This window comes from Ammospiza caudacuta, chromosome 1 (genome assembly GCF_027887145.1).
Source record: "Ammospiza caudacuta isolate bAmmCau1 chromosome 1, bAmmCau1.pri, whole genome shotgun sequence".
NCBI lineage: Eukaryota > Metazoa > Chordata > Aves > Passeriformes > Passerellidae > Ammospiza > Ammospiza caudacuta.
In genome coordinates, this window is record NC_080593.1 from 19,985,715 (window position 1) to 20,000,308 (window position 14,594).

The 14,594-nt window shown below is 37.1% G+C and overlaps 1 protein-coding gene across 1 annotated transcript in view; it reads right to left on the minus strand.

The window, feature by feature from the left end:
• Positions 1-14,594, minus strand: part of PLXDC2 (plexin domain containing 2) — a 257,062-nt gene that overhangs the window by 127,379 nt on the left and 115,089 nt on the right. The window lies entirely within an intron of this gene.

The following is a 14,594-nucleotide window of genomic DNA, read 5'->3' on the forward strand; positions in this document are numbered from 1 at the left end:
GCCACCGACTTGTGAATATCACTGTTGATGACAAAAACCCTAGCAAAATCCATTTTGAACAGCTAATTTAATTACTAATAAATGAGAGGAAGCCAAACTAATGGAAGAGGAGATTCTGCATTTGAGTGCTTTGGTATTAAAAATGTCCTCTCACACTATATTCTCCAAGAAGAGGCTACATGAGTACTCTGCAAGTGCTGAAAGCCTATTGTCTGTGTGTGCAATAGTCCCCACACTCAGGTTTTCAACAGGACCAGTATAGAAGTCACTTTGCCCAGAATCTCACAGATTTACACCCAGAGGCTGCTATAGTAAACATTAAACGCTGTCATCAGCTGGGATGAAATAAAAGATTTATCTCACATCTCTCCCCCGCCATGCAGACACAAGGCTTTATGCAGCTTTGTAACAATTTAAGTTCACAGGTTTTAAACTGCACTTTTCTGAGCTCCTTACAGCACATATAATGGAGAGTCACACATGCTGACAGACATTCTGTAAGAGAAGGATGCCATAAAACTGTTATTAATCCGGAAAGCCATTTAGTCTTTGCAGCTTAGTGAAAACTCAATGTGGAGTCACTGCCTTTTCCATGATATTCAGCTGCTTTTGAAAGGAAGCTTCCCTCTTGGGGACTGCTATAAAACTGTCAGCCTATTTAGGGGTCATTACAGCAGGCTTATAAAACCCTTTGGACTGTCTTGTCATATGAGACAAGCTTCAAAAGAGCAAAAATCTCTGCAATGCCTTACTTAAGAAAGGAAAAAAAGCCAAATCACCAGTCACTCAAAACCCAATTACAGTAGGGAAATATTTATTATGCAGCTTTGTTCCTGATTTGCTGGAGCAGAAGTCTGAGAAATGACATTCTGAAAATGCATCTTTATTAACTGCTCTGTGTAGCATCCTCTCCACTAAAAGAAAATAAAAAGAACTATTTCAATACAATGCCCAAAAAATGTCTAGCAGACCTTTAATTTTGAGGCAATTATGACACAGGTTTTAGAGCTTATATTCTCATTTTTAGATATGTATAAATGACTGAAGGGTTCGTGAAACTGAAACTGTAAAAATGACTTTTTGTAAACATGAAAACCAATCTGCCAGGACTAGACTACAGAGCCTTAGTGGTTAAGACACCACATCTGTTACCAGCTCCATTCTTGGGGGCTTATGGCTCCAGATAATACCATAAATAACTACATTTTTGCCAAGTTAGATTTTAAAGATTTAGTCTTTTAAAGATCCACTTCCTGTGTGGAGTATGACAAACTGTGTTTCTGAGCATATGTACTTTGACCTACTTACAGCCACACTTGGGCAATTTTTTTCCATCCCCTAAAATGTGTAAGTTCAATTTAGTATTACACACCCTCTTCTTTTTTTTTTTTCATCCAAGTATTATAGTAACTTTAAACTCTCTGTAGCCTTTGTATTCCTCCACTGTATATTCAAATGCCAGGAGATGCAAGTCATCCTTATTTCCTGTTCTATGGCAATTCTCTGTTGGAAGACATGCGAGGAAAACAGCAACCAAGACCCAACCAAGAGCCCTGAGACCACATCAGGAGGGAAAATGGCAAATATAAATTGGTATGGAAAATGTGACATATTTGAAGCATTAAGTTGCTATTAGCAGGTATCGTTTGTAGTTGATCAGGGCTTTCCATAGGACAGTGCAGGAAGCTGCCTCTATGCTCACTGGTATGAGTTGCAGTTCCTGAGTTGTTGATATTGTGTTTCAGGGATCCGCCAGGGTTTGGTGCCAAAATTGCAGAGCAATCAGTTGTAGGAACATGTATGATCAATACAATACAGGCAGGAGCATGGGTTAATTAAAGCAGTAGCATTTTACCTGCAGGGATAAATTTATTCTGAAGCTTTGATAGGTGTCCACATACACCTCACTCAGCACCAGCCTTTGCCAGAGTCATGCTGTTCAGTCCAGCATGACTGAACAGCATATAAAGCATATAGACAGACCATCAGAGAACCTGAGCAACACAGGACAAACTGCATCACCATGGCTTCCCTGGGGGACACTGGTTTTAAACAGTTTGCAAACAAACTGGTAATTTATTTAGCCACAGAACTTTCTAGTTTAGCTCTCATGCACAACACACATGAATCTTTAGTTACTAAAACCTGGGACTGGCTGAAATTAGCAATCAATATGCAAAATTTCAAAACCACCATTCATGGCTTACAAAGACAGTGATTATGAAAGTGGTTAGAAATTTCTACTTCTCTTTTGTTTGGAAAAAAGTATGCATTTTGCTTTATTCACATGTCTTTTTCTGTATACATCTGTAAGAGCATTTCAGTCTGGATTGGATACACAGGAATATTAAAAAAATGCTATATACAGTTTTACCAAACTGTTATCACCAGCCACATTTCTCAACGACTTGTCACAGAAATGCTTATTTATCAGATCTTGCAGTCACGCTCAATAAAATAAATAAATCCCTTGAGAGCTCTTGTGCCACAACTCTAAGACATCATATTTAATTGAGATGCTCGATGAGTTACATGTTGTCTAGACAGGCGTGTCCAAGTTGCTGCCTTTGCCTGACATCAGGCTCCAAACAAGATTTCTGCAGAATATGCACTTGGTTTTTTTAAGAGGAATACTCTGCGCACTTCACAATTACCCAGACAAGATCAGGATGCTAAATAATATCTTCCCTCTGTTGTCTCTGAAAAGTACTCCCTTCAAGTTAACCCAGAGTGCTGCTGAACCAATATAATCAAATATTTCAAAATTATACTAACACATTCTTTTGATTTTGATGTTATTTTTTCTTGTGTCTAAATCTACGTTGCTCTTCCAGAATAGACTGATCCAAAGTGGAATGTTGCATAAACTTGTATTTTCTTTTTCATCTTTCATCTAAATACAGGACACTAAGATGATAAATCACAAGGCACTACAGAATTACTTTTGACTTGAAAGGTGTCTTTTGACAAATTCAAGCAAATTCAAGGGATGCAAACATCTAAGCACTGAAAACCAGTGAAAGATGAAGACAAAAGATTTTACTTGTGTTTCAAATCAATATTTTTTACTGGTATGGGGTTGGTGGCATGGCAAGTAAGATAGGGAGAGGGGAAAAGAAAGGAGGAATCTCAATATTTTGACCTTGATACCATTTATTGCTATATCTGTAAAAAAAAAAAAGCAAAAACCAAAACAAACAACAACAACAAAAAAAATCACAAACAAACAAACAAACAAAGCAAAAATCCTATATTTTTTCCCTTCAGACTCAGATAAAAATATAGGTAGATAAGCAGCATGTTATTTGGTGTGCAGGTTGGATACTTCAGTGCAGCTGTCTACCTGGGAGCTGGGTTTGTAAGCACTCATTATCAGAACCACAGATCTATTAATGCTGTCAGCAAAGATTTGCCAGCTCCTTCAGCTCCACTTTAGAACAATCCAAATACACATTTTAACTGCACTGCCTGTACTGACCATGGATGAGATCTAATTACTAAGCACTGGAGGAACCCAGGGCCATCTGAAAATTGCAGATATGATTCAGGACCTGCAGCTGACCTTTATCCTACAGGAGGAGCAGTGGGCCATTCAGTATAACCACAGCCTAAAATTATATCAGACAACCATAGCTAGGCACTTTTCACCTTAAATTTCCACCAACTTTGATCACAGAATAGTTTGTATTGGAAGAGACCTTACAGATCATCTTGTTCCAATTCCCCAGCCATGGGCAGGGACACTTTCCACTAGACCAGGTTGCTCAGAGCCCATCCTGGGGTGAGTCATCCAAATTGCTCTGGACAACCTGTTCAAGTGCCCTACCATCCTCATGGCAAAGACTATTTTTCTAATATCTCATCTAAACCTATCTTCTTGAAGCCATTTCCCCCTCTCCTACCACTACAAGCCCTGGTAAAACTTGCACATTCCTTGTCTATGTCACATGCATCTATACTTAGGTAATCAAACTGAAGAGCTGAATTTCACTTCCAATTTCAATATTAGCTACAACTTAAAAGGAAAATCACTACCTGTACAGACTCCAGTGTCTTTTTAGCAATCACAGTCACCTAATATTTCATATAAATTTATGTTCATTATTGGAGCAGTATACAGATGTGTACTACCCTTCACTGAATGTTTATATTAGAAACAAAATCTCTGCAGTGTATTTAAGAAATTACCTTGATTTCCAAGGTAGTGGAATGATATGCCTGATATAATACAAGAAAAATTAACAGTGTATACACTGTTGGAGACTAAATGGTTGAATAAAAATTCTATTTCCAGGTTTATAAAAAAAAAAAAATTCTCAGGAATGAATTGCTGTTTCTTTCAATGTCATAGTCAGTAATTTTGACTCAACAAAGAGTTGGGTTTTTTTTTTCCTAGGCAAATAGGGGCACTGGGGGCACTAGCTTATGACTATGGAATGAAGATGTTCCAAACATCCTCACCCAACTTGCTACAATCCATTGTGCCAGCCAATATAATATCCCCAAAGTTATACCCTCAAAATGAGCACTCACCAAGTTGTTGACCTATGTAAGCCAGATCTAAGCAGCAGCATTTTGGAACCAGATTAGGTCTGTTCTAGCACTGCAAGACACTTTTCATACACCAGAAGAGAAGCATCCATACTTTGCCTGGAGCAGGAAGAACCTGAGAAGCAGCTTGCTTTGTTATCTGTACTGGAGCAGAAAACCTCTGAGAGATCTTGGCACTTTATCCCTCAAGACATTTACTGCTCCACCTAGATGAGATCAGACAGACAGGATTTCCATCTGCAATTTCTCCCTCTTCCTACTTGTGTTGCTAAGGTTATGGAAAGAATGCTTAGAAAATGGTGTTTTATTTAAAAATTGTAGTAGGAAATTGTGAAGAATTATGCAGCTTACTAGAAATGCATGAAGCAAACCTCCAGTAGCCAAGTCACATCTCTCTAACTGTTGTTAACTCTCGTGCCATGTTTGCCAATTTTTTTTTGTTTTTTCCCCTCATTACTCACACTGCAATTTGATGCACACTCTCCAAGATCTCCTATTGCCAATTTTTCCAGAAATAAGTATACTGTTTCTTTACTGATGGTCTGTGAACACTTAGAAATGCTGCACATGAATGCATGCCAGTGTTATAGAAGAAAGAAAAAAACCAAATAAATCCCTGGTATTTCCATTAGTTATTTCTGTTCCGTGTATGAAATATTACAGGTCCCAGAAGTGTTTGATCAGCATTTTCTTCAGCAGTTGAAAACATTTACCTGGCATTTTTGGAAGAACAAATGTACATTTTACAAATGGAACTTTCTTGACTCTGATCCCCGTCTTGATATGAATTTGAGCATTGGCCCCATTTATTATTCTCTTTGCAAAATCTGTATAACTCATACAATCACAATGAGGATAGATCATTGACTCTGGCATAAATACTAAATTTACAGAGAGTCATAGGAAGTGTCTGACCAAATCTGAAACAATGGACCCATCTGTTTACATGTCATGTTGTTACTGTTTTGGGATAACAGATAATTGACTTTCCCATATTAAAGAAATGTGAAAGATTTGGAGAGACACTGAGTAATCCATCAATGTCAGCAGAATTCCTACAGCTTTGAAAATCTATCCCTAAGGACTGGTACTATCCAAACTAGAATTGTGTGGCTCAGTGTGACAACTTTTTACTTAAATTCCTCTGCACAAACAACTTGGTAATGTATTCACCCTCACTCCCTGCTCCAACTATGCACAATTTGCTGAGTGCTGTTAAATTAGCTAAGGGTGTCTGCTTTGCAGAGGTAGAAATGAACATAATCTTCTGCTTTTTGCATGACCAAATTGATGCAAGTCTCCTCTCTTGAGAACACCCCAGGTGAAGATGGTGAAAAGGGTCAGAAAGAAGTGTCTGGGAAAGGAAAGACCTTCCCAGTCTTCACAGCCACACCAATATTCAGCTTCACAAGTTGAATCTATTTTCAGCATACCCCTGCAAGCAAGTCCTGAGGCATGCATGACTGAAATAATTAATTCAGAAAGTACAAGGTCTGTTGATTCTGCTTATAGCTCTTTTCAGTCATGAGTTCTACCATTCTGGAATATGGAAGCTGGAGATGAAGGATATGGAAAAGTAAAATATTGATGTGGCATTCACATTTTCTAACTATCATTATCTTATTATCATTAAGAAAATTCAAAGGCAGATGCTCTTAAATTCTGAATTTCCTGTCTCCTTCCTTGCTATAAAGATTCATTCTCCTCAATGTGTTATATTAAACGCCTTTTGTGCCAACGTAGCTAAGCATGGGGAAATGATCTCAGGATTACAATGGAGTTATCTTATTTAGGAATGAGGAAGCTAGTTTTTAATTTCTTTCCTTCCCTGTCCTCTCCTCCCAAGCTTAAAGGAAATAGAGAATGAATCCTTCCTCCAGCCTTTTCCCTTTCCAGCTATACCAGAGTTATTAGCAAAACCATCACTTGAGTTTAGATTGAGAATATTGGAAATGTTGACAGGCTTATTGCTACAACCCTTCTTACAGAGTTGGCAATGCATTCAGTGCAGCTGAACATTGCAGCAAGACCCAGTAAAAGTGTTAAGATGACCCTGATATAAATAAGCAATCAGTATATTCAAAAGAAAAAGATATATGAGGCGTTTGCCTACTTTACCATTTTGAAATGAAAGGCTGGAAAAAAACAATACAGTGATATTTCAGTCTGCTGGCTGGCTAGAAAGTGTGACATCATGGTAAAAAACTCAGCAGAAAACAGTGAGTAAATTAATGATTATTCCGGATTCTGTTTCTAATTGCAGGTGACATACTTTTTGGTGTAATTTAGCAATATCATAGAATTAGGACATTTCATGTATGATCTGTGCTACTTTCTGGACTAACTTTCTGGCTTTTCTTTATAATGTATAAAAAATTATCAGTTAAATAAAAATTTTAGCAGTAATTTCCAAACATTTTAGTTTGTCTTATGATGTCACATGAAGAGAAAGTTCAAAAAATTTCCCTAAGATCACATGAAAAGGAAACATAATTTTCCCTTGACTCGGTTTGAAAAATGCATTTTTGTGAAAATAAATTACATTCTCCATCTCCAAATTAACAAGCTAACTTTCTAAAAGAAATTCTTGATAATTGTGAATAAAACCATTTCAAAATAACAGTAGCAACCTTTGCAAAAAAAAAAATACAGCAAGAAAATTCTATACAATTTAGCTTTCAATTACTATATCAGCTACATAATTTAAAACAAAATTTTATCTCTCCTGCAACAACAACAAAAAAGACAACTAAACATTCTCCTAAATGGAAAACAAAAGATATATCCACAATGATTTCAGTGCAGCAGCACTGTTTCAGCATATCCCAAGATCCTTCCTCCAATACATCCTTAATCTCCCATATATGAAAATAATAACATGATATTTAACTTACTCTAGTAAATGGATACCAAAAAAAGCACAAGAACAGCTGGAGTCTCTTAAGTCAAACATCTTCAGATGTCCTCAGAACTGACTGGGAAAGAGAATTGGACTCAATGATACTTGTGGGTCCCCTCCAACCCAGGATATTCTATGATTCTGTGTGTGATGATGCCCAACAATGGCAATTCCCCATTTTCCCTAGGGTCCAGTAATCTGCTCTTCAGAAACTCCCTTTGTGTTTAATAACCCGTGACAAATTTCTATATCAAGAATTTGCTTCGTTCTGTAAATTTTGACATCCACAACATTCAGTGCCAAGGAGCTTCAGAGCTTTTGCAGTTTCATGATGTGCAGTAGAAAGGAATCATACGGGACATTTGTTTAACCCTCTAGAACATTATGGAAACACCAGAGATATGAACAGCACGTGTTCCAACAGAGACCTCTGGACTTAAGTTACACTGGATTAAAGGCTGCAGGACATCTCTGTTAGAGGTACAACTGACACAGCCCAAGGCAACACAAGATAGGGCCTGGAATGGCTGAAAATCTGATCCACTGCCACCTTCAACTGTAAAACCATTTATTTTAGTCACAGTTGTTTTAGCCCTGGAAGTTCCAGGTCTATACACTGGGTAACTGAAATAAGAACAAAAATTGTGAAAAATTTTTTGCAGGCCTACTGGAAGAGCCCAAATTTTTCCTCCTTCTCTTGAATGAGTCATACACCAGAAATCACACATACACCAAAAATCACGTGATGTAGTAATTATTAACTGTGAACAAGAAATAATTATACATGCCTAAAAGTGAAAATAAGAGTGAATATAACTTTTGTGATGATAATGATTTTGCAAGTAGACCTGAAAAGCTTCAGCCATGTAATTAAATCAATTAAAGTGTATTTCTTGACTTAGAACTTTAAATTAACCTTAATGAAAATCAAATGTTTCTCTTATTTCAGTCAAGAGCTAAATATTATTTGAGCTTGATAATATAGTCTAGAATCTGTTCCTAAAATGAAGCAAAATCAGAAACTAGGTATGAAAAATAAAACTGATTGTTGCTTTAGGTTTTTAGCTATTTTTCCCCACAACTTTTTAAATACAAATTTCATAACAAAGTATTGTTCTTTTGCTGTCTAAAGAAACAGCCAATTCCTGTTGTGCAAAGCTTCATTCCTCCTCACTTATAAGTTAAATGCTTCAACTGAAACCTAAAATCTAGTTAAACCTTTGTACTGGACATGCATTACTTTGATATTTCATAATCTGTATTAACATGTTACTATGCACTGAGAAAAGAATTCTGTCCTAGTGGTGGAGGGATCAATAGCATCCCTGATATTATTAAACTAAATGGCTGTACAAGAAATGTTGCCCACGGAATATTAACTTGCACTGTTGAGGATCCCTGACAGGGGAAGGAAGATACTATTTAATATAAATATTTGAACTATAAGTTTAAAAGGTAAGTAAGGAGGCAACTTTACACAGGCAATTAAAGGCTTTAAAAATTGCAAGTCAGAAAACAGGTTTTCGAGGCAAAGGGGGACACACTTAGATTGGGATGAGGAAAAAGAACAGAAGTACTCATTAGATTGTGATAATAAGGATTTTTTTTCTTAAATACAGAATATGGTTTCCATTAACTTGGAAGGATCATGGTTTCAGAATACAGTGTTATTAACACTTTTCTTTCTAAGTCCTTCAAATGCAACTGGCATTAAAGCATTGGGATGGGAAGAAAAAAACATAAAAGCAGGAACAAAACAGAGGCAGGCTTTGCCAAACTGACAGCTCACTATGACACTATAATACTCTTTAGTTTTAAGGTTCTCTCATATGGACAAGTTTTGCTACTTTTAATACAGTGCATTAGCGAAGTAATCGCAGAATTGCCTTATCATTTGTCCAGCTGAGGGAAATTTAATCTCAACCATTTATTTTCTTCCTTGCTCAGACTTGCAGTGCGGACACAGCAATGGGCATGCTGACACTGCTGTCAGTAGCTGAGAGTAATTGCTCTCAAATCCCAGGGGCTGTAAAACTCAATCCCTTCTGTTGTTTTTGCCAGTCAGAATCAGACATCTTCACTTCCATGAGTGACTGGGACTGAAAAGGGAGAAGTGCTCTTTTGGGCAGAAACTCTGGATCAGAATGCAAAATCCAGCAAAAGACTGGTTTTTTTATCAGTAGGAAACCCAAAACTGTTGTTTCAATAGGGGCAAGATGCTTTTTAGGTATAAACTACAGGTGCTGCTAAAATCTACATTTCAAACAACATCTAGAGAAGGTAAAGAAAGGACAAAAAAAAAAAACAAAGGGTGACTTCAGTTGGCAACAAATCTATTTTAGTTAAAAGCAATACACAGCAGGAAATATCAGTGACTTCCATAGGAATAAATTAATTACTTCAATAGAAAAAAAAAAAGTGCACTGAAACAGCCTCAATTTTCTATGCTTGCAAGTAGTATGTTAGGTGGGGTGGAGAAAATAAAATACAGTTGAGTTTGGTTTGATTTAACATGCTAGTCCTTGCTCAGAACTGAATCTTCTGTCATACAGCAGCAATCATTCTTTCTGTTCTAAGACTTTATATGAAAAATTATGTTTTTCCTCACATTTTTGCTGGTGCAAAGCAATATAACTTTACTGCACTCAGCTCAAGCATGACTATGATTTAATCTATTCTTTTATTGCTGGATTTATTTTTGGTATTTGAAGTTTGTGAAAGACTATTGTTTTGATATAGTATCTATATACAGAGGCAACAAATTCGAAAGTAATTCACATGATCTAAAGTTATTCTGCAAAGTTGTTCACCTTCTGCTCATGAGAATGCAAGCTATATATCAGACACTTCTCCATTCAATTTCTCTGTATTTTTCTTGCCAGTTTTTTACCCTGCACTGGTGTGACTGCAGTCACAAGGAAGATCTGTGATAAAGAGACCAAAGCTATACATACAGAGAGAGATTCTGTTCTGAATGGAGCTACACATAGCCAAAAACCATAGGAAATCACTTGAAAAATGATGCACATTTTAATCTATGAAAAAATTATCATGCAACATTTGGGCAATGCACAACTGTATATTAATGCATTAGTTGTATATAATTGAATTATTAAGCCTTTTCCAGTTCTCAGTAGCCAGACCTGCATTAGCAAGTACTATGACAAAACAGGAATGCATTTGGGGATCCTTTAGTGGTGAATACTGGGCAACCAGGATCCATAGGAGATTCATTTCAGGGATCAACTTCTTTTTCAGTAATGCAAAAAACAAACAGGCAGAAAGAACCTCTGATATCCACCTTCATTATCTGTATGGCCACAGGCCTTTGGGGATTAACAGAACAACTGGTCACATCATCACCATGAAGTTGAGTTTATTTTAACAATATTAATACTAATCTACTTAATAAAAGTGAGTGATTATGGAGCACAATTTTATTTTACAAGAATATATGAATAAATGTAGTATATTTATCTTATTTTTCTCTCTGCTTGAAAGAAAACATGCCAAACTACACATATTCAGGAAGATGTATTTTCACACTCACTGCTTTTACAAGGGCTTACAGTGTTTGCAGCAACAAATTCCACCTGACACGTTGCATTTCCTAAGCTCTATTTATCACAAGTAAAAGGCACTTCTAAATGCCCTGAGCTCAATAAACAAAAGTAGCAGATGACACAACGAGGAAAAACCCACAACAACCCTGACCCTTAAAACAGGAGAGAAGACTCTTAAGATAGATGGGAGGAAAAAAAAGGAAAGCTAGTCTTGAAATCATGATATTGTGAAACCCCAGGAATTTGAGAAGCAAAATTTCTAGAAAGAAGAATTCTTTATATTCCAGGCAGAGGGCTTTAATGTTTGGCTTTGTAACCCTTGGAAGAAATATGGCTCAGCCATGGATGCTCCTATCTTCAATGGAGAGCTGAAACTCTCATTTGCCATGAAGCCAAGAAGACAAACTGGTGCAGTGCATCACCAGAACACTGTATTTTGGGGCTGTCCCTTACAGTTGGGTTAGATGTCTGACAGCACATTGCTTTACCTGTCCAAGGCTATCTGCTTTGGGAATTTCTCTCAGACTGTAACATTTGCACCCATCTGTATAAGATTTCACTCTTTTTATGTCACTATTTTATGCATAAGAGCTTTCTCTCACTCTCTCTTTAGCTATTTGATATAATGGGAATGAAAACATAATAAGTCTCTTATAGAATATGACCCTACTCTGCCTTTGAGCTCTAGAGTACCAATTGCAAATAGAGCACATGGGACTAACCTCCATCCTTGGGAGGCTTTTTGGATTTGCAGCATTATAATCCCTAATTGGCACACACAATAATCCTTCTAAAGTAGGAGGGGTACTTTCAAGATAGTAGCACTGCTTTAAGAGTGTTATATATTAATTTTACCCTATAATTTATAGTTAGCTATCAGGGTTTCTATCTGGCGTGAGCAAAAACTTGTTTATGTCCTTTGCTTTTCTTTTGGCAACATCCATCCTTGTGGGTTTGTGGCACCACAACATTCCTATTCTCCAGCAACACAATGGGACTTGGAGGCCTTATCTTCTTCTTCCCCAGACCCTGTTTTTTCTGAAGGCCCAGCACATCAAATGGTTATAATCACTGCTTCTTTTAGGCTCTGTAGTTTAGTTAAAGACCAGTTCAAGAGAACAGCTTACTTTAAAAAAGGCACATGAATGTGTATATCATTTTGTATGAGTTCTTTCCTGAATCACAGTGCCAAGCAAATGCAGGAGACAAGACAGAGATGTGAAGAGAGACACCAGGGCTCCCTGGTGCCTACACTGCTCCATTTTTTGGACCAGAGAGGCTGCACTCTAAAGAGAATCTCACCATTATCATTTTCCCATGCACAGGAGGAGGCCCACCCTGACTACTGGAAAGTTGTGTTGATGAACCAATCTACAACGCACTTGCATGAAGAGCTTTAGAAGATTTGCACTTCATGCTCTCACTCAAGCTGATGTTAAAATAATCTCCAGATCAGGGCTGATGGCTGAACCAGTGAAGTTACAGAACAATTCCAGTAACTCCAATGGGAAAAAAATTAATTAAAAGTGTCATTATCTTAAAATAAACAGCAATGCAGTGGAACTAAGATGTGCTTCACACAGGTTTGATTTTTATCACTTTTTACTTTCTGACTATGGACTGACAACTCAAGTAACATTTAATTTTAAACAGTGTCTAGAAATTTCTGCCTACTGCCTTCCCTTTTTTCCTTGGTCATTTTGGTTTTTGTTGTGGTTTTGTTTGTTTGTTTGATTTATTTATTTTTGTTTTGATTTTGTTGTTGGTTTGGGGTTTTGGTTTGGTTTTTTTTGCCAAAAAAAAGAGAAGATGGATAGAGGTGAGAGAGAAGGGATTTGGGTTTATAAAGCTGGAGAGAAAATAAACTCATTATAAAGAAGGACAGCAAATACTATCAATTGAAAACATGCTCATCACTGTCAGTCTTCATATTAAAGAAGTCTGCATTTGCATGGTAAGCCTAAAAAACACTTAGAGAAAACAGTAGCTGTAAAAACCAGTATCTCTAAAGGAGGGATGTAACATCACTAAATGTAAATGGCAGCTAATACTTATTCTCTGGATTTTCTTTAGCAAGCACTGCAATGTGCACAGAACAAGGATTTAAAATAATCAATAAGCTCTCCAGCCCTGCTGATAAGCTGCCAAGCTGCAGAAGACTGCAACATATGGATTCTTCCTCCGTGGATTTCTGTTGTATACTCTACCTCCTCCAAAAGGCCAGGCATCAAGGGGTTTTTGTGAGATGCCTCTGTGTTGTGGTGGGGATTTTCAATGGAATCCGATAATGTGTAAAACCACAACTGTGTTATCTTATTGTGCTGAAAAGACCTTAGAAAAAAGAGGTTTGCAACAGAACACAAAACCTGAACTCAATAAACTTTTCAGGTTAAGACACTCTAAAGACATTAATCTGTCAGGAAAGATGTTCCTGGAAAAATACCAATCTATGCATATCCATTTGCAAGCATTCATTTTTGTTCCCCAAGTCTTGCTATACATAAGTGTTAGAGCGGGACATCTGACCATTTTGCTTCACAGGAGCTTGGAACCCAACTGAATGGAAACTGCATAGGGATCTATGGGGTAAGCCATGGAAAGATCAGCTACTAACACTTCCCTGTACCTGAGACAGCTTGCTCTTTTCCTGCTAAAATAACTAGAAGCAAGACTGATCTGTGTTGTAGCCCAAAATAATTGCCACAAGTACAGGCAGATGGGGATTACACGAGGCAAAAAGGAAGTTAAAAATCAACATGAAATTCAAAACTACAATTTACCAACCAATGACTTTCATGTTAGCACAACAGGAAGTGTAATTAGTGCTGTGCAAACTGGGAACCTTAAAACAACAAGCACAAAACACACCTCTCCGAAAGCACTGGTTTTTTGCTCATGCAGTAGAGATTCCATTGTCTCTACAGATGGGTTTCATATTGCATTGTGTTTTTATATCGTGTAAGTAACAACCCAAAATCTGAAATCTGCATTTTTTTTCTCTGAGAGTGAGCTTCTTGGAACTGAAAAAAGCCCCAACACTGTTGTTTTGGAAGCTGATTATAATGACTGAAGATGTTAAGTGTAGTTTATTCCAAATTGTATTTTACGGAAAAACAGGATGCAGATTTTATTAACAGGAAACCCCCAAGTTCAATACTTAAAAAACACCACCACCACAACAACAAAAGAACCAAAGAAAACAAGACAGAGAGCTATCTGGCAGCTAAATAAGAAATTAGAGGTTGAATGACACTGCAAAGCAGAGGGAGAATGTCCCAAGGCTTCACAAAGATGGACTCAATCCATCTTATTCTTTGGAAGACCAAATATCAAAAGTAAGCCATTTTTTTCAATCACCAACCTGAATTTTCTTCCAAGTTTTCATTTCTCTAGGGTCTTTTCCCCTTTGTGCCTGGATATTACTCTCCAGAAAGATATCCAGGTATCCAAAGATATCCAAAGAGACCCAAAGTCTTGCAAATTGAGGTGTTTACATCAACTTCAAAAAATAATTCAATTTTATTCTGTTTTAATACTACTTCCTTTTCCAGTTTTTCAGCAATAACTGCTAAAACATGGGA